General features: G+C 39.5%; 1 protein-coding gene across 3 annotated transcripts in view; it reads right to left on the bottom strand.

Annotated features, from left to right (window-relative positions):
- SAMSN1 (SAM domain, SH3 domain and nuclear localization signals 1) overlaps positions 1-26,415 on the bottom strand; it is a 548,989-nt gene that overhangs the window by 267,428 nt on the left and 255,146 nt on the right. Inside the window, exons 1-2 of one of the 3 annotated variants that reach the window (XM_062206654.1) lie at positions 8,746-8,829; positions 5,312-5,349 (exon numbers count right to left, since the gene is read on the bottom strand). The exons of the other annotated variants lie outside the window; for them this stretch is intronic. The gene's annotated coding sequence lies outside the window, so the exon portion shown is untranslated. Of the gene's footprint in view, positions 1-5,311; positions 5,350-8,745; positions 8,830-26,415 lie in introns of those variants that run through there. 3 annotated transcript variants of the gene reach the window in all.

Genomic DNA, 26,415 nt, shown 5'->3' with positions numbered 1-26,415 from the left:
GGCCTCCTGCCACTCATGTGGGACAATCGATGAAGCTCCAGGCTCTGGCCTGACAGCCTGGCTAATGTGGCCATCTGAAGAATGAATCAGCTAATGGAAGACTGACTCTCTCTCTCTCTCTCTCTCTCCCTCTCCCTCTCCCCTTCCTTCCTATCTTCCCCCTCTTCCTCTTCTTTCTTCTTCTTTTTCTCCTCCCTCTCTGTAACTCTTTCAAGTAAATAAATAAATCTTTTTTAAAAATGAATGAAAAAATTAAATAAACCTTCCCTCCTTTCTTGACTATCTACATAAAATAACGTTTTCATTAAAATGATGACAAAGTTCCATGTCGCATCTTAAAGGCTAGAAATGTTGCTGTAACCATTATCTCCTCCATCTCTAGATGAAAGGCCCTTCTTCAGAACATATTTCACCACTCACGCAATTCCCCACTAATCTTCAGGTTTAGGGATTCTTCAGAGCAATAAGCACTCATTCCAAATTACTGGAAACAAAGCTTCCAATTCAAGATCCTAAGGTATAGCCTATTTTTTACCTCTTAGTAGCCTATTTATAGTGTATAATTCAATGTAAACAAAATTTCTCCCATATCAGTCAAAAGACTATAAACCTGGACTCTAAAAACAATAAAGTATTTTTCCAGAAGTTGCAAGTTCTTGATTGTTCAATGCCAATAGTTACCCCGTGACCTCAAGTAATTTTCTTGTTAATGCATAATGATATGAATATAGCTAATTACCTATATACTGAAACATTTCAAAATCATTTAAAACAGGAGTGATGTCAGTAAGGTAAATAGATTGGAAGTTCCAGCACTCGTTCCTTAAAAGAAACATCCAGGGGCTAGCACTGTGGCATAGCAGGCTAAGCCTCCACCTCCAGTACTGGCAGCCCATACGAATGTTGGTTGCTGTCTCAGCTGCTCCTCTTCCAGTCTAGCACTCTGCTAACACATTTAGGAAAGCAGTAGAAGATGGCCAAGTGCTTGGGCCCCTGCATCCACATGGGAGATCCAGAGGAGGCTCCTGGCCCCTGGCTTTGGATCAGCCCATTGCGCTGTGGCTGTTTGGAGAGTGAACTAGCAGATGAAAGACATTTTTGTCTTTCCTTCTCTCTATCTGTAACTCTATTCTCAAATAAATAAATAAAATATTTTTTAAAAAAAGAAACATCCATTTGATAATGCTATACAGACTAAGCACCTGTATGAGAATTTCAGATTCCAGTCAAGATGCTACGGTACCCAAAATAAGCACAAAATGAGAACAGTCACATTGAAACAGATAAGAGTAATTATACTTAACAGGCATCAACCCTACCTTAAGTTGGCATAGTTTAGTGCCCAGAGAGAAAGCCTCAGTCTGTTTCCTCTACAGTGAAGAGTCGAGTCTGCCTCCAACATCCCAGTTTTATGGAGAACACCTGGAGAACTGGGTTGTGACTGGCCTGAACTGGAGCCCTGAGATAGTTTGAATGTTTGGAAGCCACTGGAAACAAAGGACAATGGCACAATGAGGAGAAAGTGCCACGCTTGATGTTACAGCTGATTTGAACTCTGGGAACTTGTCCTATCAGTGACAAAGTATGAGGCCAACGAAGGAGCAGACAAGAAGGTGGTTCTACCAAAGTTTTGCTAAAAACATGAAGAGACAGAAACTCCTATACCTGACAGACCAGGTGGGCATCTCAGAAGGGACTAAAGCAGCAGTCTTCATTCAGACTGGGTTTTTATCCCCATTTGTTCTCCTTCCTCCCTCTTCTAGGAAAGTGTGGGTGGAGGAATTGTGGGTGTGGAGTTCCCCTAAACAAACCCCTCCTGATAATACTGGCCACCAAGGGTCTTATCTATTGGAGAAGCAAATGACTCCTTCAGCCCTGCGATTAGAATCTTCTCAGGCCAGCTGTAGCTCTCTCAAGCCAATGCATTCTTGTGATAAATGACAGGCAAGGACACCCAGGGCTAAGGGAGAAAAAAGGCCGGGTCCTGCTGTCAGGAGCTGTTTCCTCATTCCAATGTATATACGTTTCTTTTTTTAAATCTCATTTTTTTGTTCCCTTTTACACACATAGGATAATATCTACTTAGCTGCCTTAACACTGAGATTTCTCCTCTGACAGAAGAGAGAGCTGTGGAGGGTGTACTCAGTGCTCAGGCTCTTTAGGGCAAACACTGAGAATTACTTTGTGCTTCTCACTAGGAGCACTTATGCAAGTGGCATAATTTGGATGCCCTTGGGCCACTAAGAACAACTGTAAGCAGCCAGAGTGCGTCAGCACTATCAGGAGTGGGGATACAACTTGAGATTTCTCTCTCAGCAAAGAATAAGAGGAATGGAGCTTGAGTCTGGTATTCTGGCTTTTTGGAGAATTGCCAAGGGACGGATATCTGTCTTGTCTGACTTGCTGATGAAGAGCTGGTATATTCTCAATGCCTGCTGACAACAAATAAGAAAAGACATCTGGGAAGCTTACTTTGCTGAAACCAAGAATGTACAATACCACAGACAGAAATGAACAAGAGCAAGAGATTAAAAGGTCCTGGGAAACAGAAGAGCAAGTTTCTCTAATTGAGAAACGTAATGTCCAGAAAGGCTGTATTCCACCAGAAACTTTTGAGGTTTTCTCTCAAAACCATTTGGTGAGTTCCTTCCCTGTACAAAGTTCATGAAGACATGAGGCACATGAAGCAAAAGGGAAACCTGGCCCAATCAAAGGAATAAAATAAAACTCCAAAAAGTAACCCTACAAACATAGAAGTCGTTAAATTTCTTGAAAAATAATTCAATATAATAATATGCTCAACAAACTGAACAAAATGATGAATGAACAAAATTAGGTATCAATGCAGACATACAATACATTTTTAAAAAACAGAAAACTTGTAGCTGAAGAATACAACTAAACTGAGAAATCAGCCAAGGAGGCTCATGATAGACTTGGTCATGCAGAGAAAAAATAATTAAAACTGGAAGACAAATCATTTGAAATTATCACTTGGAGAAACACAAAAAAAAAATTTAAAAAGAGTAAGAAACCTAAGGAATTTATCATGATGTTGTCAAGTACCAATATACACATTAAGTCTATTTCAAAAATGAAAAAGTAAGAGAATGGGATTGAAATTTTATTTTAAAAAACAATAGCCAAAAAATTCCCAGATCTGGATAAAACAAACCTAATGCTCAATAAGGAGGATGTATCTGAAGATATCCAAATTAAAATTTTTTATAATAAAATTGACAAAAGCCAAAAAAAAAAAAAAGAAGAATCTCAAAGGCAGCACAAGAAAAGCATCTCTTGTCATGTACAAGAGATACTCCATAAACCCATCAGTAATTTTCTCAGCAGAAACTTTGCAGGATACAAGGGAGTGGGTACCAGCATACCGCACCAACTTCATAAAAAATGGAATAAAAAGAAAAGTTTATGTTGGTTCTGAAATTTTAAAAGATTGCAAACCAAGAGTACTATATGTGAAAAAAGAATTATCATCCAAAAACTGGAGGCAGCATAAGTATTTTCCCAGATAAACAAAAATTAAGAGTTCATTGGCACTACATCTGCTTTACAATACTTATTAAAGAGAGTTAATCCAATATAGACCAAGGGGTGTTAAACAGCATTATGAGAATACTTGAAAGCATAAGGTTCACTGGTTAAGGTAACTATGTAGACACATGCATACAGAAAGGTGTTGATGCAGTTTGAAAGTTGTATCCAATCAAAATTCATATATTGAAATTCTAAATCCCACATTGATGTTATTAGGAAAGACAACTTTGGGGAAGTAACTAGGTTATGGGGTCAGATTCCTAATGAATGATATTAGTTTCTTAAAAAAAAAAAAAAGAATATCCCCAGAGAGCATGCTGAATCCTACCACCATGCTGAGACACAGCAAGATTCTGTTACACAAAAAGTGGGCTGTCACCAGACATCCAATCTGTTAGCACCGTAATCCTGAACTACCCAGGCTCCAGAACTATGGAGATAAAATGTTGCTATAAGCCTCCCAGTTTTTCTGTTATAGCACTCTTAATGTACAAACAGAGCTGTAATTTTGTAATGATGGTATATAAATTGCTTTCACTTATGGTCTATAAGTCAATAAAAAGATAACTATAAAAAAACATTAACAGGTATACAGTGCAAAAAAAAAAACTTGTGTGTATAGGTGAGTAACATTTAAGAATTTTATATGTAATTGATATTATTATCATTATAGAATAGATTACCGTTCTTGTGAGATGTTTTATCTAAAATTCATAGTAGCCACAAAGGAAACATCTATAGAAGACATTCATAAGAAAATAAGAGAAAAATTCAAACATTGCACTAAAAAAAATCAATGAAACATAAAAGAAAATGGCAATGATGGAAAAGAGAATCAAAAAAGCTACAAGACAGATAGAAAGTAAATTTTAATGGCAATGAAAGTCCTTCATTAACAATAACTTTAAACATTAAGGTATTAAAATTTCCAATAGAAAGATACAAAGTGGTTGCATGTATTTTTTTAAAAAAGACTCAATATATGTTAATAGAAGAGACTCATTTTAGATTTAAAAATATATAGGCTGAAATTGAAAGAGAAAAAATATTCCAAGCAAATGGTAGCCAAAAAAGAGAAGGGAGACAGCTATAGCACTATGTTGTTCCACTTTGACTATGACCTTGTCTAAATAAGATTGGAGTCGGCGAACTCAAAAGGCTTCCATAGTCTTGGCAACTCATGACAAGAGCCTAGGGAGATTACTGACACCATAAACAAGAGTGTTAATTTGTTAAGTCAACAACAGGAGTCACTGTGCACTTACTCCTCATGTAGGATCTCTGTCCTTAATGTGTTGTTCAATGTGAATTAATGCTATAACTAGTACTCAAACAGTATTTTACACTTTATGTTTCTGTGTCGGTGCAAACTGTTGAAATCTTTACTTAATATATACTAAATTGATCTTCTGTATATAAAGATAATTGAAAATGAATCTTGATGTGAATGAGAGGGGAGAGGGAGTGGGAGAGGGAAGAGTTGCAGATGGGAGGGAAGTTATGGGGGGGGGGAAGCCATTGTAATCCATAAGCTGTACTTTGGAAATTTATATTTATTAAATAAAAGTTTAAAAATAGCTAGAAAAATTAAATTCCTTGGAATAAATTTAAACAAGGATGTGAAAGATGTCTATGATAAAAATTACAAAATATTAAGGAAAGAAATAGAATAAGACACCAAAAAATGGAAATATTTTCATGTTCATGGATTGGAAGAATCAATATCATTAAGATGTTCATAAAATCAAAAGCTACTTACAGATTCAATGCAGTCAAAATGTCAATGACATCTCAGATCTAGAAAAAAGTGATGTTAAAATTCATATGGAAACAAAAGACATCCTGAATAGGTAAAGCAATTTTATACAATAAAAACAAAACCAGAGGCATCATAGTACCTGATTTCAAGACATACTAGACATATTACAGGGCAGTTATAATAAAAACAGCCTGGTACTGGCACAAAAACAGAACTGTAGATAAATGGAACAGAAGAAATTCCAGAAATCAATCCACACATCTACAACCAACTTATTTTTGACAAAGGAGCTCAAATTAATCCTGAAAGCAAAGACAGTCTCTTCAACAAGTAGTCCTGGAAAAACTGGATCTACATGTACAGAAGTATGAAAATAGACCCCTACCTTACACCTTACACAGAAATTCACTCAAAATGGATCAAAGACATAAATCTATGACCCAATGCCATAAAATTACTTGGAACATTGGGGACACCCTGAAAGACATTGGCATAGGCGAAGACTTATTGGAATAAAAGACCCCACAAGCACAATCAAACCCAAAATTGACAAATAGGATTATATCAAGCTGAGAAGCTTCTGCATTGCAAAAAAAAAAAAAAAAAAAAAAACTCACCAAGGTGATGAGGCAACTGACAGAATGGGAAAAAAAATATTTACAAACTATACAAGTGATAAAGGCTTGATACTTAGAATCCATAAAAAGCTTAAGAAAAGAACAAATAATGTGACAGGCACTTTTCAAGAGAGAAAATTCAAATGGCCAACTAATACTTAAAAAAATACTCAGGATCACTAGCCATCAGGGAAATGCAAATCAAAACCACAATGAGCTTTCACCTCACTTCAGTAAGAATGGCTTTCATTCAGAAATCAACAAACAACAAATGCTGGTGAGGATGGGGGGGGGGGTACCCTAATCCTCTGTTGGTGGGAATGTAAACTGGTATCGGCCACTGTGGAAGATAGTACAGTGATATATCAGAAATCTGAATATAGACCTACCATATGATCCAGCCATCGTACTCCTGGAATTTATCCAAGCCAAAAGAAATAAGCATATGACTAAGTTACCTATCCACCTTTGTTCATTGCAGCTCCATTCACAATGGCTAATATATAAAATCAACCCAGGTGCCCATCAACTGGGTAAAGATATTATGGTATATATACACTATGGAGTACTACTCAGCTGTAAAAAAAAAAAAAAAAAAAAAAAATGAATCCTGTCTTTCGCAACAAGATGGATGCAACTGGAAACCATTATGATACAAGCCAGTCCCAAAAAGGCAGATACCTTATGTTTTCACCAATCCAAAGTAACTAATAGATTAGCTGAAATGTAATGTATTGGAGTGAAATGGACATTTTGAGATTTGATGTCTATTTATAGCCCTTGTCTCTTCTGTTGAGGTACAGTGGTTGTTTCTTTTTTTTTTCTCTTCTTCATACTATCTGTTGAACTCTCATACTTAGTGCAAGGTTAACTTTATGATAATTAAATAAACCAAAACAGATCATTGTAAAAATTAAGACTGGTAATCTGAGAGGGAGGAGAAAGAAGGGTTAGAGTGTGGGCAGGAGGGAGGGTTGGGTGGAAAGTATCACTATGTTTCTAAATCTGTATGTGTGAAATATAAGAAACTTGTATAATTTAAATAATTTTTTTTGACAGGCAGAGTGGATAGTGAGAGAGAGAGAGACAGAGAGAAAGGTCTTCCTTTTTGCCGTTGGTCCACCCTCCAATGGCCGCTGCAGCCGGCGCATCGTGCTGATCTGAAGCCAGGAGCCAAGTGCTTCTCCTGGTCTCCCATGCGGGTGCAAGACCCAAGGACCTGGGCCATCCTACACTGCCTTCCCGGGCCATAGCAGAAAGCTGGCCTGGAAGAGGGGCAACTGGGATAGAATCTGGCGCCCGACCGGGACTAGAACCCGGTGTGCCGGCGCCACAAGGCGGAGGATTAGCCTGTTGGGCCACGGCGCCGGCCTAACTTAAATGATTTTTTAAAAAATGAAATTATCTGGTTAGCATGTCTGTTACAGGAGGAAATATTGATTATGAAGCTCTAACTGAAAAATAAAGCTTTAATCAACTCTATGTCCTTTAATAAGGACACTGTAAATAAAAATTCTCACTTTATGTGTGAAACATAAAATATCAATGTCACCCTATACTGAAAAGAGGTAAACGATAGTTGCTTAAAGCTAACATTCATATTTTTTGCCTCCCTGGAGGAACAACATCTGACCTCCGTGACACTGCCATTACAGTCTAAGTCATAATACAATGATAATCACAGGGACTTCCCTAGAAAATGAAGTTCATTGCATAGTCCTGAATTGCTTTAATGTAAAGGACAGTAACCCACAAGTATATATACATAGTATGTCAATGTACTTAAAGTGTCAGGTTGATGAAAAGTACCAAGTTATAGCAAGAGAAGTAGAAGTAGTTCTGGTGTTCTTTGGAATATTAGGTTGACTGTAGAGGAAGACAATGCAAATGTAATGGCTTCTGTAAAAATAATGTTAGTATTTTCAACATAAATAATAACGGAAATAATCAGAATTTCACTTTTTCCCTAATTGCTTACAGATTTGTGTTCTTGCTATAGAACTAAAATTAAAATCCTTTTCATTAAAAATAAGTTAATTAAGAATGCATATTTGGCAAAAAACTAGGCATGGATTTCAAAAATGTTTTGTACCAAAGTAAACTTATCATTTAATTTCATTTCCATGAATTGTATAAAGTACTCTCACATTTTTCTTTAAAAAAAATTCTAGGAGGAGGATTTGAATGTTTCCACCATGAAAAATATGAGTTCTACTGTTCACTTCATTCATACTGTCTTTTACATAATATATATCCTTTAATCTTGACATTGTTAGTACAGTCTTCCAAACAAATAAAACTGATTTTTTCTATTTTTCCTACATGAACAGGACAAACTCAGATATGGACAAATAACTGGTGAGCCTTGATTCACCATGGACCGTTAATAAAATTGTTAGAAAGTAGGAGGTTAGGCCGGCGCCACGGCTCACTTGGCTAATCCTCTACCTGCGGCACCGGCAGTCCGGGTTCTAGTCCCAGTTGGGGCACAGGATTCCGTCCCGGTTGTTCCTCTTCCAGAACAGCTCTCTGCTGTGGCCCAGGAGTGCAGTGGAGGATGGCCCAAGTGCTTGGGCCCTGCACCCGTATGGGAGACCAGGAGGAAGCACCTGGCTCCTGGCTACAGATCGGCGCAGGGCGCCGGCCGTAGAGACCATTTTGGGGGGTGAACCAACGGAAGGAAGACCTTTCTGCCTCTCTCTCACTGACTGTCTAACTCTGCCTGTCAAAAAAAAAAAAAAGGAAAGAAAGAAAGAAAAAAAAAAGAAAAGAAAAGAAAGTAGGAGGCTATAAAATTTGGAAAGAACTCATGATTACCTTAATGAAAATGTGCATTCATTCTTCTCCATGAAAACCTGCCATTCTGAACCTCAGAATTCCTTGAATGAAGGAATGTGCAAGGTTTCTGGAACAGGATAATCAAAAAGTGCATGACATGATCATGTATTAAAATGTTAAGCAAGCAGTTCTTTTGTTACTATAGAAAAGTTTCCATGAGGTTGAACACCATGACATCCACATATTCAGCACCAGCCTTCTTATAAAACAATTATTTTAAGTATTCACTAAAATTAATTCATTTATGTTTTCTTCATAAAAGGCATTAAGACAGCCGGCGCCGCGGCTCACTAGGCTAATCCTCCGCCTTGCGGCGCCGGCACACCGGGTTCTAGTCCCGGTCGAGGCACCGATCCTGTCCCGGTTGCCCCTCTTCCAGGCCAGCTCTCTGCTGTGGCCAGGGAGTGCAGTGGAGGATGGCCCAAGTGCTTGGGCTCTGCACCCCATGGGAGACCAGGAGAAGCACCTGGCTCCTGCCATCGGAACAGCGCGGTGCGCCGGCCGCAGCGCGCTACCGCGGCGGCCATTGGAGGGTGAACCAACGGCAAAAGGAAGACCTTTCTCTCTGTCTCTCTCTCACTGTCCACTCTGCCTGTCAAAAAAAAAAAAAAAGGCATTAAGACTTGGTAGCTAAATGAGATAATTAAGGACAATTGCTTGATTATACAATGCAACACAAATAAAATTGTCACTTGGCAATGTTACAGCTAATAGTATTATGCTAAGATAGAACCTTGAAGTTTATAGAGAAAGTCCAACAGTGTCTGACATTGTGCAATACACAAAACAGGTAATCAGCTTTGTTATAGATATTCTGCAAATTTCCACTCAAGTCTCTTTTTAAAAAGATTTATTTATTTCAAAGTCATAATTACACGGGGGGGGGGGGGGGGGAGCAGAGAGAGGGAGGTCTTCCATCCATTGGCTTACTCCACAATTGGCCACAATGGTCAGTGCTGCACCAATCTGAAGCCAGGAGCTAGGAGCTTCTTCCAGGTCTCCCACGTGGGTGCAAGGGCCCAAGCACTTGGGCCATCTTCTACTGCTTTCCCAGGCCATAGCAGAGAGATGGATCAGAAGTGGAACAGCTGGGACTCGAACCAGCATCCACACGTGATGCTGGCACTATAGGCGGCAGCTTTATCCACTACACCACAGAGTTGGCCCCCCATTCAGGTCTTAAACTTAACTCTTAACATTATGAAAATATTCAATGTACCCAGTAATTTATTTTTTGTAAATCTTTCTTTAAACAAACTCAAATGAATGGATTACTTTTCACAATGCATGCGTGCAATATTAGTATTATCTCATTTAAAGTTAATGATCAAATTATTTATGCCAGTAGCTTTGCACTCTTATTAAATAACTTACTGGGCTCATTCACTCATTTGCAACAGATGGCTGAGCCTTCTACCTACAGACAAAACAACAGTCATAATTCATAAATTCCACATCCTATATCTTATCTATGTTCTCTAGCATTCCCTCCTTTCCCCTGCCCCAGCGTATGTCTTCCAAAAACTTTTATTTGTACTCTTGATTTCATCTCCTCGCTTCTCTTCCTCTCTGTGTTCCTTCAATAAACATTTTGGCATCACGATAGTCTAAGCCTGGGGACATAGTGTCTAAAAAGAGAGACAAAATTCCTGTCTTCATGGATTTTCCATTTTATCATATGTTCTAACAACTTTGTCAACATTCACTTTTTATTTTCAATACATCCTCTCTCAGTTTCTCCTCTCCTTCACCTTACAAACCTGGTTAACTAACCCCATACTTAAAAAGCACAATCTTCTCATTATGCTAGCCTTGAATGCCTATAACTCCATCCTTGACTGCTAAAGTAGTATTTTTTTAAACCATGTGTTTATCTATTCATCCTTCCCTGGAAGATGGGATTGCTTCCTGCTATTTCCTTTTTTGTTGTTTTCATTTTAATTTTTAAATAGTTTTTAACAGATTCAATGTGATTTGTAGGTACAATTTTTATCAATTTTTTTCATTTATATAAATGAAACGAATTTCATGTGTCTCATACATACAGTTTTAAGAACCTAATGACACTTACCACCCTATCCTCCTCCTCTCCCTCACTCCCATTCTTCCTCCTACTTCCTTTTTATTTTTCTTTTAAATATTGTGATAATTTTTTTTTCTTTGAGAACAAGTTTCATAATAAAAAGAATCACCTAAGGAAACAAGCAATGGAGTTGGGCACTAAGGCTTATTTAAAACCTAGGAGAAATAAGAATATCTTCCACTCAATACACTAAAATGAAGTAAATCTTTGAGGACAAGTTTTACTATTAAGTCTCATAATAAAACTCTTCGAAGACAGAGGTCCTGCATGGGAAGTCAGTGCATAGTGAATTTTTTTGTTAACTTAACAATTAACACTCTTATGTATGATGTCAGTGATCAACTGAGGTTCTTGACAACAGTTTGCTAGGCTATGGAAGCCTTTTGAATCCATCAACTCCTTCCGTGGTTAGACAAGGCCATAGCAAAGTGGAAGTTCTAGCCTCTCTTCAGAGAAAGTATATCCTTCTTCAATGACCACTTCTTTCTACTGGCGTCTCACCCACAGAGGTTCTTCATATAGGACGCTTTTTGTCACAGTGTCTTGGCTTCCCATTCTTAAATTGCTCTCCTGGGCTTTTCAGCAAGACTAGAGTGCCTTAAGGGCTGATTCTGAGGTCAGAGTGCTACCTAAAGCAATTGTCTTTCTATGAGTTGGCTGTATGGACTGCTTCTGATGTTGCAGGGTTCACACCTTTTTAATTCTATCTATTATTATTACTACCAAACATTTAATCCTATTTGTATGATTGTTTTAATACTTAATCCTATGTATATGATCACTTTAACACTTAATCTTATCCTTATTATCACTTTAAGACTTGAAATCCTTCATTTTTTAAACCCCCACCCCACTTTTGGGGATTTGGTGTCCCATGGCAAGTTTGAAACAGTACCCTTAGAGGTAAGTCCATAGGAATGTATGCAGAACTATACAGCTTTACAGTTGCAAGCTTCATACATTACATAATTTCAACTTTAGAAACATGGTGATTATTCTCACCTGACCCACCCATCCACCCACACTTTTACCCCCCCTCTCTCCTCCCTCTCTTATTCCAACTCTTATTTTTAACTAAGATCTATTTCCAATTAAATTTATACACATGATTAACTCTATATTAAGTAAAGAGTTAAATAATATGAAAGAAAAAAAGAAAAAAAAAACTGTTCCTCAACAGTCAAGACAATGGCTGTTCAGAGAAATTGCTTCCCAAAGTGTCAATTTCACTTCTACAGATGACCTTTTAGATGCTCTATTAGTTATCATAGTTCAGAGAGAACATATGATATTTGTCTTCTTTGGTACTCCCTTATTTCACTAAGTATGATGTTTCCCAGTTTTGTCCATTTTGTTGCAAATGACTGGATTTCATTTTTTACTGCTGTATAGTACTCCATGGTGTACATTTCCATAATTTCTTTATCCAGTCTTCAGCTGACAGCATTTGGGTTGATTTCATGTCTTTGCTATTGTGAATTGAGCTATAATAAACATGGGGGTGCAGATAACTCTTTCACATGCTGATTTCCTTTCCCTTGGGTAAATTCCCAGAAGTGGGCTGGTTGGATCATATGTCCCTTCATTGATATCTGCCCATCTGCTATATTCATCCCTTTATATGGAGGCTTTATTGTAAAAGATCTTATGGTTATTTGCTAGGCAGGGAATCACTTGGCTTGTTCCTTTGGCTTTGGTTATAAGTGAGCCCAGGAGTGTAGTCTCTGAGTGATTTCTTTTGTCTTAACCAATGTCAGCTGTGTCTATAAGTGACACAGTGGATTAATGTGCTGCAGTTCTTAGGGATAGAAGTGTGACTTTGAGATAAAGAAAGATTTCCATGGGTGTGTATCTTTGATATACAGAGAGTTCAGTGTCAGTTGCTCTGGGGAATGGGATAGCCAGAGCCTGAATCTTGGTACTGAGGGAGACAGGAGTGGCTGCCCCCTTGTCCTACTGGCAAGGTTGAGTGATGTCAGGGCTTGTGGCACCAATTGCTGTGGCTCTAGGACAGTGTGATATGGATGGACCCTTCCTCAGGTCTTGCTAGAGTCCAACTGGTGCTGAAGCTAACAATACTAACAATGCTACCTCGGAGCAGGGTACATGAACTAGACCCTGTTCCAGTCACCCATAGGGTGACTACAAGGTATACAGGAGATTTTTATCTGGGAGTTATGAGTCCAGAGAAGTAGAAAGCACATAGGTTCTTCCCTATGTCCACTGTGTACATTTCAGTTGCACCAAGAAATTTAGAATGAAATTTCCAGTCCTAGCGTGCAAGGTATTGTGGGGTCATCATCCAGATCACCCTGGGTGGAAGTGGATTGTTTTTATGGGCTGTTTCTGGTGTTAGGCCCCAGAAGCTAAGGAGAATGTTCCTTGCTCACTTAGAGTGCCTGAGCATAGCTCTGCAGGTAATGCCCCAAAACTCCCACAGTCACAAGATGCAGCTATTCTGTCCTTTACTCTACACATTTCCCTGACTCCAACTACAACGCTGGTAGGAGAACAGAGGCGCACTGTGGAGGAGCGGAAGAAAGCAAGGCGGCTTCCCTGCTCTAAGCCCAGCAGTTGCTCAGACCCCAATCAGCTCTCTAGGCTCAAGTAAAAGTCTGTGGTTGGCTGTGCAATTCCCTCTCAGCTAAAACTGCTAGTGGTGGAGTGTGTGGCCATTTTTTCCTACATTGACGTGATAGGATGCCGTCTCACAGCCAGCAGCTGGCTACACCACACTGCTGGCTGCAGTGGTGTCTCTGTCTTCCGCCCTCTCCCACTGAGTCGGTTTTTTTTTGTTTTGTTTTGTTTTGTTTTTTTCTTCACTTTTCTTCACCAGAAATTTGTCAGGCCGCTGGAAATGTAGTCCTTCTTGGGTTCTTGTCATATCCCAGAGCAGCTTAAATTAACGCGGCTATACCACATTCAGCCATCTTGGCTCCCCGGTGACTGCTGTGATTCCTACAATCACCGTGCTTTGTTCTGCTCTCAGTACTCTTTCCAATCCTCAGTGCACAGCAGGTTTCCTTTTGGTTGCTGAACTTCTGTGGAACAATGTTCTCAGCCTTTCACATAGTCTTCTTTCCCCTGAATTCTCATGAATTCTTGGACAGAATGCAGTTTATTCTCTTGATCATACTTTTTGGCTACTGCTGATTTCTCTGCCTGCATCCTTACTCCTAAACAACAAAGGATTCCTTTTTTGGACTCTGTTCTTATTCTATTCATTCTCCTAGAATCACTCCCTCTACACATATGATTTCAACGATTAGCTCTGGACTAATGACTCCAAAGCTCTATAAATTCAGACTCTCCTGAATCTGTTACCCATATTTTCAAGTATCTGAAAGTTATTTTTCAGTTTAATGCCCTTAGGCAACATATGCTAAAATGATGGCACCTATTGTGACCAAAAACCAAAAAGAAAAGTGTTATCAGTTGTGACAACAGAAACTCTCCCAAATCTCAGTAGCTTAATGGAACAGAAGTATTTTTCTTGCTCATACAAGGTCCAGTTGGCAATAGTAGGGACAATCTGGTATGGGGGTTAAGATAGTTCTGGGACTCAAATTCATGGTGATTCTGCATTTTTTATTATGTGACTTCCAATGTCATCCAGGAGGGTTGACCCGGCCCACAAATGGGACAAGCTTGGAGGGTAGTATGGAAGGTTTTCATGCACCTTTTCTGGAACTGGCATATTTTCATTCATTTCCTACTGATCAGAATTCTGTCACATGGTCCAACTACAGGCAAAGGGAATGGGAATGGTGATCCATGGCTGTGTAGCCACTTCACAACAACTTGTACACCATGGGAAGGCAACACAAAGCTTTAGTGGACAGTTAGCAGTCTCTGTCATGGTAGTCCATGAGGGACCTTTGCACAAATAGAATTTTGCTTCTAGTCAGCTTACTAAGGATTAAGAATCATGAAAGTGAAGACTAAAAGCCTGCTTCTCTTTCTGACAGCACATACAGGTGCACATTTAACCAAAATGGGAAAAGAACCAAAAATGGGAAAGAAAATGCTTGGAAAGCAATTGATTTTTCTGCCTTCCCTTTTTATCTCCTCTGATTCAAAGTTCATATAATAATCAGTTTTATATATTTCTCTTTCATTCCTTATTTTTTTCTCTTCAAACATAAAAATTTTCTAATGAAAGTTAAGCTTCAGTAATCATTTCATTCCCTGAGTTAAGACATTCACTAATTTTCCACCAATGATCCCAAGACTCAATGTAAGCATATATTATGTCATAGAAGTCCAGCCAACTTTACTCATCTTTCACAGAGCTCAATAGTTTGCCATCAATTTGGTACCACCCTAGCTTCTCTAAGAGCTGGTCTCCATTACCAAAATCAGAATAGCCACAAAGAGGATCCTTGGAATACTCCTTCCATTTGGTTGTGTGTAGTAGTCTATCATTGAGAAGCATTACACAGACATGAAAGGTAGCCTCAAATTGAAATTCCAAAATTTCATTATTCCCCAGATATATCTGAGCAGGTACTTGGGTGGTCATGAGATCCAAAGAGCTTTCTGAGTGAGTTCTTGTGAATCACCTCACAGATGTGCACATTCATATACTTTTAACCTTCCCATGAGCAGAAGCTTCTAATTCCTCATATTAAACATTTCAAACTAGCAGTATATAGAGTGGCTGAGATTTTCTTGAAGAAACTTTGACATATATACCCACCATTATACTATATTGCTTGCACATTCTTGAATGCTCACACACACACACACACACACAAATTCTAGCCACCACCAAAATCCAATCCATTGCTTTGATACATGCTGTTCTGCCTCTATGGCATGCCCTTTCCCTGACATTTCTGTCTGAAAAAAATATCCTGCTCATATTTCAAATTCAAATATCACCTTCTATTTGAAGCTCTCCTAATTCCCCCAATTATTGACACACTCTCCTTTGGGAGTCCACAGCAGCTTGCTCACAGGGTGTTCATAACATCATTTACATGCCCTTGCCTTGTAGAGAGGAATCATGTTTTATTACGCTCTGGCTCCAGTTACCTCTGCAAAGACTGTCATATGCAGACATTCCATAATGGAGTTTAGATACACGGTCCATTTAGAAATAAAATGTCATTCATGTAGATTCACATTTTCTTCACAGCATGTGCTGAAAATTGGGAAAGTAAACCTGTAGGTTAGGGGTGCATCCCAGGAACCCCTCTTTCCAGAAGCACATGAGCACGAAGGGACACAAAAATAGGGAATGGAAAGGCATACACATATCATCCGTCCTCTCCTTGTCTTTTCTCTCCCAATCTCTTCATCACTGATACATTGAGATACTGGTGTACAGAAATCCTAGGAGCGGCTGTTATCCCAGTTCTGGACTCTGATAGCCTCACACATTTTCCTCCTGCAGATCAGCCCTAGGAAACGGGGCTCCTCCATGTTGTCACACGAGGGTGCTGTGTGACTGACCTTCCTGCCGGAGAGCCCCAGCTGCCCAGGCAAGTGGCACCACCTGCTGTTGCAGCAGCAGCCCTGTGCCCTGGGTGTGCTCCTGCCACATCTGCAAGGCAGCAGCAGCCCAGCCGGGAGAGGAGCCCCAGCTGTGATGTCAGTTTCCCCTCATTAACATGGGGTCAAAATGACTCCGCTATTTAAAGCGGCTCCTCTTTAATTAAACTGATGTCAGCTTCTGAGTCTCATCCTATCCCAGGGACTTTCAGTCCATTATTTAAGGCAAAGACAGAGGCAAAAATAAAAATGTAATTAGTCCTTTTCCTTGAGTTTTAATTTCCATGAGCAGTTCTTTTCAGATCAAATACTATTAAACAAAAGTCACTCACAGGGGCCAGCATCCTGGTGTGGTGAGCTAAGCTGCTGCTTGTGATGCTGCCAATTAAAGTCCCAGATGCTCTGCTTCCAAGCCAGCTCCCTGCTAATGTGCCTGAGAAAGCAGCAGAGAATGACCCAAGGACTTGGGTCTCTGATACCCACATGGGATACCAGGGTGGAGTTCCTGGCTTATGATTTTAGCATGGTCCAGCCCTAGCTCTGTTGCCATTTGGAGAATGAACCAGCGGACTCTTTCTCTCTCCCTCTTCTTCTCCTCTCTCTCTCCTACTCTGCCTTTCTTTTTTAAAAAGTCATTCATAAGTCACACATTCACTTGATTCATCAGCAAATGTGAAATTTATTGGGCAGTGTCATGGCCAGTGTTGTCCTGGAAGCCACAGTAGACTGAAAAATGTGTTCCTAGCTCTCTATCTCATTCATTCTCTCTCTCTCCCCCTTCTCCCTCCCTCCCTCCTTTCCTCTCTCTGTAACTGTGCCCAAGTAAATACATAAATCTAGTAAATACATAAATCTCTTTTTAAAAAAAAGTATGTTTCTTGCCCTCTTGGAGCTTAAAGTTTGGGGGTAGGGATAGAAGGAGAAAATAAACAACAGATAAATGTACAGCATAGTACAAGGTAAGATGTAAGTGTTACAAAAAAATTACATAGCAAACTTAAAAGCTAGCAAGGGCCAAAGGAGGCAGATGGAACACACAATATTCTCTTTAAAAAAAAAGATTTATTTACTTGAAAGGCAGTTACAGAGAGAGAGAGAGAGAGAGAGAGAGAATATCTTCAATCCACTGGTTCATGTCCCAAATGGATGCAATGGCCAGGGATGGGCCAAATAGAAACCAGGAGCTAAGAACTCCATTCAAGTTTCCACATGGGTGCAGAGGCCCAAGGACTTGAACCATCTCGTGTGCTTTCTCAGGTGCATTAGCAGGGACTGGATCAGAAGTGGAGCTGCTGGAACTCAAATCAGCCCCTTTATGGGATGCTGGCACTAGAGGTGTGGCTTAACCCGCTGAGCCACAACACCAACCCCAAGAACAGTGTTCTAGATTGTGTGGTCAAACATCTACACCAGGATGAGGAACCATCAGTGATTGATTTGAATAAAGTAAGCAAGTAAGCCATGAAAATATCTACTGGAAGAACATTCTAGACAAAAGAATAGGAAGGTCCTAGAGAATGAAATTTGGAGTGAGCAGAGAACAGCAAGAGGGGACAATGTGACTTCAACTGAGGGGTAGGAGTTAAGTTGGATAGGGCACAGGGGCAGATCTGATATAGCCATGAAACAGGGGACAAGACTTCTAAACAAGTCTAAATTACTAATTACTAGGACACTCTGACAAGACTTTGAGATATTCGGAATGTTCATTACTCCTCTTGAGGAATAAAAATTAAACAGGCAATCTTAGAGTAAGCAAAACCAAAAAAGTTATTCTTGGTGCCAACTGTTCTACAATGTGTTATGCTACCTGTTTTCTAAAAAGATATTACCTTGTTAAAATATCTCATTCATTTCTACCCAAAGGACTCTGCATAAACTGAAGTCAAACGGTTATGAGGGTTTTCACAAAACTGAAAGAAATTACCTGACAGCGGTAGAGGACATTTTGTCAATGCCTTTGTAAATCCTTTCAAATTCCTAAAAATTCAGTTATGTTTTCAGATCCTTTTGACTGGACCTTAGACATGGTTCACTTTTATCACATGAGAATAGCAATTTTTTTTCCAAAAAACATCACGGTTAATACCAAGGACCCGTCAGACTGTGACAGCAGCTCAGAAGGGAGAGTGGGTTGTAAACTAGGTAATCCCAGCCTTACAATCTATTCACATTGGCCATTCTGGCCTCAGTCTCCCCACATCGGTTAATGGTAGAATTCAATGTAGGCACATGGGCGACTGCCTGGCCACCAAATGCCCTTTAAAATGGTGTTTCTGCCTCCTTGGCACCAGTTATATTTCATGAAGCTGGTAGACAGCACGTTTCTGGACCTTTTCCTTATACAATATTCTTCAGGTTTTTCTTCTCCTTTCTTACTTGCCTTTCTCTTACCTTAGAAGCTAAGCAAGGGTTAAGAAGAGCGACCTTCAAACTGAAATAGGTCTCAGGTTTCCAAGAACTGTGTCATACCACAGATGTAAGAAACACATCAATCCCAAATGAATGAGGCAGGACTTTAAATGCTTACCCTGGGGCTCTCTATATCATCTCCCAAGTCCACATGCTGCTACACTTTGAAAGACATTTCTACACGTGGAAATACACACCCACTGATGGGTCAGCCCCATAATTGCAGAATAAAGCGCTGTCTGTTGCCAGGACACATGACAGCAATTTGCAACTTGAAGAAAGAACATACCCAGTGGAATGCAGCATGTTCCTGCTTCGGTGACTTAGGAGCCAAGACCCTCTGTGATGTTTGCCATTGTTTCCAGTTTCTAAGCTCCCAAAGAAGCATCTTTGAACACACACACACACATTGATATAAGGGAGCATTTAAGGACAGTTATTCCAGAATCCACAAATCATTAGGATAGGAGGCAAATCCAGGGCTTCCAGACTGGTAATTTATCCATTTGCTTCAAATTCATTGCCACCACTAGATAAAAATGACCTAACTTACTTACAGAGGACACAGACCTATCTGCCTATTTTGCATGAACTGCCCCCAGGCAACTAAGCCAGAGACCATGGTTTGACTGTACATTAATTTATGGTATTGTCTCTGCAACTGTCCAAACTGATGTGATAAGATTATTTTCAGTTTATGAAAATTCAAAACACATGTGTAAAAAAATAGGTAATAAAAATGCATCTAGATATTAGACATTCCTTAAAAATCTCAATGTGTAAAACCCATCTGCCCTCACCCCTGGCCTTCAGTGCTCTTTCCTTCCGAACAGGCATGCTGGGTAGCAAGTAGTGGGGGGACCTACTGGAGCGTCAGATTGCCTAGACTTCAAAGGACTCCACGCAGACTCTTGGAGGTGTTGAGGAATATATTTGCCTGCATTTCCCTTCTGAGTTCTGAGACGCTAGCCGCCAGGATGGCCTATGCTGACCAAGGACGATCAGAGAACTGAAAATCCACTGTGATCGCATTGCAAAAAGGTAGAGTCACATCTTTTTCCTTTGTCTTTGATCTGATTTCCCTTTCTCTCTGAGACTTCCACTCGGTTCTACACTCCTGATCCTTCAAAGCCCACGCCTAGCACCTTCCATACAGGCTTGCCACATTCTTCACTCCAGCAAATTGGACACAAATATTTCCTTAGAATAGCTGTTTCACAAGATGGAGAATCACATTTAAATCAGAATAAAAAAATTTCCTGGAAACTACTTCCCTTTCTTTTACGGAACTATGCTTAATTTTCATATGATAATATTTAGATAAAGCCATTGTAATCCATAAGCTGTACTTTGGAAATTCATATTCATTAAATAAAAGTATAAAAAAAAGGAATAAATAAAGGATTAAAAATTATTTCAACATTGTGTGGTAAAAAAGAAGGAAATGTCCTAGATACCATTAACTGGGCTGCCTTCTGTTCACATCACCTTTTTCTTTCATGTCTCCATTCTATGTACATTACTTGACATAGTAAATATATAACTGCTGCAACACATTTATTGTAGGTTTCCCCAAAGAAAATGAAGAAGCAAATTGTTTCTTTTGTAAATCAAGAAAATAGAAACAAAACAGTCTAAAATAGTGATTTCCAAATTGTGGACTCTCCATCTGTAGTAACATCAACAGGATCATGTTAATACGAATATCAGGGCTCTGTCTTATGGATACTGAACAAGAAATTCATGAGCACAGCCCAATAATGTGTTTCAAAAAGTTCTTCATGTGATTCTGTTGCACTCAAAATTATTCTTAGTGAAATAAGCCAGTCCCAAAAGGACAAATATCATGTTTTCTCTGATACGTTGTAGTTAATATAGAATAGAAAAAAAAATGTATAGTGAAGAAATGGACATCTTGTGATTTGATTGTCGGTTTTGGCCCTTGTTTGTAGTCTTAAGGAACTGTGGTATTTCTGCTTTGTACTTGCTGAATATTATGGTTAGTGGTTCATTAAGCCTGCGATTATGAAGTGGACTGAAATCATGTTTTTGCAAAAAGCAAAGGGGGAAAGAAAAGAAAGGAGGGTGTCTGAAGGAGGAGGAGAGGAGAGAGTGAAGTATGGCTATCTTCTTGGAACTGTACCTATGAAATAAATGAAATCAGCTCTCTTCATATTAATAAAAATTTTAAAAATGGAAGCAAAAAGAAAAAGTTGTCTTCCTAGCAGGTGTGCATGACTGATGTATAAAATGCACTGTTACACCTACAGTGGAGTAAAACTAGCTCCCCACAGACCAAGAAAGAAAAAGAAATAGTGACATAAGGGGTTTTTATTCCCAGAGTTAGTGCATTATCCTCATCTCTGTTAATACTTGGAGATCATCAGAGCCCCACTTCATGGCCAACACCAAAGTAACAGACTTGTTACACAGGTAGCCCAGAGATGACTATGGCCATGGTGCAGATTTTTGTATGTCCAGTTTATCATATCTACATTGCATTTTGATTACTTTATTTTTACCCATGTGTTCTGTATTTTTCATAGACTGAAAATGATCTACAATATCAGTTTGTAGCAGAAAACACTCAGGGGCAATACAATAAGCTAATATACAACCCAGTCATGGTCTCAGGCTTAGCTTCCTTAGTTCATGACAGAATAGCAGAGAAGAAAACAAACATTTTATCACAAAAGATAAAAATGCAGACAAGTGCATCTATGGGAGTCAAAATGTCACTACTGTAATGCCACTGCACGTTTGTAACTATTCCAAAGTGACACAAAAATTTGTTTAAATAAACTCGGGGATGTCACCTAGGGCTGTGTGCTAAGCAGAATTCCGGCCCCTAAAATCTTTGTTCCCAGGTACTCCCTGGAGTATATTAGATTAAATGGCAAAAGGGACTTTGAAGATTTAATTAAGGTTACTAATCAGCTGTTTTTAAAATAGGGAGATTATCCAGGTGAACCTAATCTAATTATATAAGCCCTTAAAATCAGAGCTAGCTCTTTGGCAGGTAGCAGAAGTTGGACATTCAAAGCACTGGAAAAATTTGATTGCTTACTGGTGACTTGAATATGAAATGGCCTCATGTCAGGAAATGGGGATCTCAGTCCATAACTATAAGAAACTGGGTCCTGAAAACAATCAGTGAGCTTGGTAGCAGATTTTTCTCCAGGGCCTACAGGTAGGAGCTATTTAGGTGACAGATACATTAATTAGCCCAATTTGACCATTACACAACACATGTTGTGAGAAAATTACATAGTACCCCATAAATCTGTACAATTACTATGTCAACAAAAATTAAATAAAACGTAAAGCAACAGAACCTGGCTTAGCTGCTACCTTGATTTTGGCCTTGAACTGCAAGTGGCAAACTGAGCCATGTTATGATAGAATTCTGACCAAGCAACTGTGAAATTTGAATGGGTATTATTTTAAGCAGCTAAATTTGTGAGAATTTGTCCCAGCAGCAAAAACTGGGTAAAAACTCAAAGCAGAGTTATAGTCACTCCATTCTACAAAGAACATGCTGCTTTTGACAGCAAAAGAACCAATTGGCAATTTAACATTCAGAACATGAGGTCTTCACTTCAACTTTTGTAACATTCGGAATATCTAGACGATCCCTTTGATTTTCTAAAAGCAAGCTCGCCTTCAGTACATTTGTCTTGAGGGCACACTCACTTCCTTGTTGGCTAGACAGCAGCATCTGCTGTTCACATATCAATCTCTAGAAAGCAGAAAAAGGCCCTTATCTCTTCCCTTTGTTCTTGTGCTTCAGAGGAATATTTCTATGTAAAAGGAACTTAGTTCACACAATTCACCCAAGAGCCACGAGATAGCTCCATTGCCATATCTTGACAGACTTTAATATGTGACATATTTTCAGACCTCAGACCTTGTAGGAAAATGGAGTCTTTCCAGTGTGGGCTCAGTTCAGCAGTTTTCAAGACAAAGATGATACCTTTAATTCTGTCTGCGTGGGGGAAGCTGAGAGGCACCTTGTGAATTCATAGGCACTGTCCACATCAAGTCCTGGATCCCTTGGAGAACGCATGCTAACAAGCAAACTGGCAGCAAAGGTGGCAGGTGGTGTATTAGTTTGCTAGAGTAGCTATAACAGCATACCATAGACTGAGTGGCTAACACAGAAATTACTTTCTCACAACTCTGAAGACTAAAAGTCCGAATAGAGAGTAGAAACTCACAATAATGCTTTAATCAGCAGAGCTGGATTCCTCTGAAGGTCTTCTTCCTTGGCTTGTAGACGGCAGTAGTCTGGTATCTATGAGGTCTTTCTTCTGTGCAAGTCTGGCTCCTACTTTCTTCTTATAAGGACACTAGTCATTCTGGATTATGACACATGACCAAGAACCCTCATTTAACCTTAATTTATACTTTAAAGAACTTGTTTCAAAGTACAGTCACAGTCCAGTTGCAGAGGCTAAAACATATGAAATATAAGGGAGGGCATAATTCTGCCCATGCAGGGGAGATTCAGTTACTTTGGCAATGTCATCTCACCTATTCTTGACTGCCAGCAGCTCTCCCAGACAAGGCACCAGACACTTTCTCAGTGTTATCAAAGATCCCTTAAAATAATCCTTGATGTTTATTCATTTATTTATTTGAAAGGCAGAGAAAATGAGACAAACAAAGGGACAGACACACAGAGAAAAAGCTCCCAACAACTGCATCACTTCTTAAATGGACTCAAAGCCAGGGGTGGGTCACATCAAAACTGGAGCCAGAAACTTCATCTGGGTATCCCCACATGGGTGGCAGGAACCAAACTACTGCCTCCAAGGGTGTACACTAGCAACAAGCTAGAATCAGGAGCAGAGCCAGGACTCAAACCCAGACACTCTGATACGGGATACAGGCATTCCAACTGGTGTCTTAACCACTAGGTCAAATGCCCACGCCAATCCTTGACATTTATTGAGTTAAAATGTGACAGATTCTGTACTGTTTGTTTTATGCAGGTCCAAAGACACTCACAATCATGCTTTAAACACCATGATTACCCCAATGTTAGAGAAACAGAAGTTTACAGAGATCCAATACTTTGTGAAAAGTCACACAACCTATGTATAGTGGTGCCAACTCTACCATGGTCTATCCCAACAGTCTCTTTCACGGTCATTATCTTCAGTATATAAGGCAAAACTTCAGAAAATGATGAAAAGCGATAGCATCACTCATGAGTCCCCATATACAACAAAAAAATATATTGGCATGAGGTAATTCACTATAATTTTTATACCACTACATAACATAAGCTCTGGTCATCAACTTACTATTTCAAAGTTTGAGTGCTTTTGTGAGTGAAAAATTTCATGGACTTTTAATGGTGATAAATCTCTTTCTATTTCATACCAACTTACAATACAAGAGTCTCTAAATAAAGCATCAAATTCACATATTAAAATGAAATTAGCAATCAAATATAATTGTCAGACAAATGGCCAACTACTCAGAAATCCAATTTAAAAATCATTGACTGTCTAGAGGTAGGTTACGACTACCTACTGCTGAGACAATGCTACAAAGTTAAGAGAATTTTCAGAGGAAAAAAAACGGGAGTACCTCAAAAAAGTTCATGGAAATGGAATAAAAGTCATATTTTTGCAAACAATTTTGAAATCTATGCAGTTTTTTCATAATATGCATTTCATGAACTGTTTGAAGATCCCTCATATGCATGCATTTCATATTTTTTCACACCAAAATAAACTTAATTTTCAATTTTGGTTTCCACAAACTTTTTTTTTTTTTTTTTAATTTTTGACAGGCAGAGAGGACAGTAGAGGGAGACAGAGAGAAAGGTCTTCCTTTTTTTGCCTTTGGTTCACCCTCCAATGGCCGCCGCGGTAGGCGCGCTGCGGCCAGCGCACGCACTGCGCTGTTCCGATGGCAGAAGCCAGGTGCTTATCCTGGTCTCCCATGGGGTGCAGGGCCCAAGCACTTGGGCCATCCTCCACTGCACTCCCTGGCCACAGCAGAGAGCTGGCCTGGAAGAGGGGCAACTGGGACAGGATCGGTGCCTCGACCGGGACTAGAACCCGGTGTGCCGGCGCCACAAGGCGGAGGATTAGCCTACTGAGCCACGGCGCCGGCCTCCACAAACTTTTTGAAGTATCCTGGTATGGGCATCACGCACTGCCATCAAGAAGACAGACTGCCTCTTATTCTGAAAGCAAATTTCTACCAAATCTTTCTCAGAAGCAAATTAAGCTATAATACACTAGTAAACTTCTTACTAGGAAAAAAAAAATCAATATTTGAACAACACTGCAAATTCCTGTTGACCTGCCTCAAGTAAACTATTACCACTTCCTAGTGCTGTTCTTAGTTATCCATCAGACAGTGGAGAGCAGCTCCTTTCTTTAGTTTTGAGTTGAAGTTATCCCCTGGGAAAATTCAGCACCAAGACCAGGACTCCAGCTTCACTGAGAACACCCAGGCCTGTTAGAGGAACCTCTGCCCCTCTCATCCCAAACTATGATGAGGCACAGCACCCTCTGCTGGTTAAAACAATGGGGTCACCGAATAAATACTCTTCAAAGGATTTCAGATAAAGATATACTGCAAAAACTTAACACAAAGAGATCTGCACTTAAAAATCAAAAGGTTAAAGGAATTTCTTGAGTCCTAGGAAAATTATTCATGATGGAGATTTGAATATATACAAAGAAATTAAGAGCACCAAATATGATAAACATACAAAGATTGTGCTCAGTTTTGTTTCTTTTTTATCAAAGGTTTTATTTTTCTATTTTTAAAAAATATTTGTATTTTTAATTTTTGATTAGTTTGGTTCTCAGCTCCTCCCTGTGTCAGAGACAGCCACAAAATGTAACAAATTGCCTGTCACTTCCTTGAGACATTATGGTAAAAGTCCAAGCAGGCAGATTTGTCCATATTGGGCACCTGGATACCAGAGCTGCTTTTAATGCCAACAATGAGATTATCATTTCCAATGATTCCTTCACTGGATAAGCTACATGACCTACTTGTTCCAATATGATTTCACATATGGCAACTTTACTGGCACTGTCCAAGCTGAGAATGAAAATCTTGTCAATAATGAAAAACTAATCTACTTTCCAGAAATAAGATGCCATCATCAAATGGGGTGACACTCGTGTTTTGACTATATTGCAGGGTACTGCTAGGATTCATTTCAAGGGTAGAACCAAGATGGTAATCATTTTATCCTTTTACTGATAACCCTATATTTGTGATGCTCCCAACTTCATCCCAGACTCCTTGAGCCAAGAAGAAATATGACGACTCCTTCAAAACTGCCAGCAGTGCTTTCTGCACCACCAACTTCTCTGTCCCCCGACAGAAGTCATCCAGTCCAACTCTGGCATCATGGAGGGCACAATTCACACAATCACTAACTCCAAGAGACTGTGGAGGCTTGTCTAAGAAATTGGCCTGATAGTGTGAGGCTGCTCATAAAAAAAACCCTGCATATACTGGAACTGCAAGGGTAAAAGCAAGGTCACCCCAGAGCTGAATAAGAACACAAATGTCTTTTTTTTTTTTTTTTTTGACAGGCAGAGTGGACAGTGAGAGAGAGAGACAGAGAGAAAGGTCTTCCTTTTTGCCGTTGGTTCACCCTCCAATGGCCGCCGCGG

Source organism: Lepus europaeus, chromosome 2 (assembly GCF_033115175.1).
Source record: "Lepus europaeus isolate LE1 chromosome 2, mLepTim1.pri, whole genome shotgun sequence".
Taxonomy (NCBI): Eukaryota; Metazoa; Chordata; class Mammalia; order Lagomorpha; family Leporidae; genus Lepus; species Lepus europaeus.
This window is presented reverse-complemented; position numbering and strand designations above follow the sequence as displayed.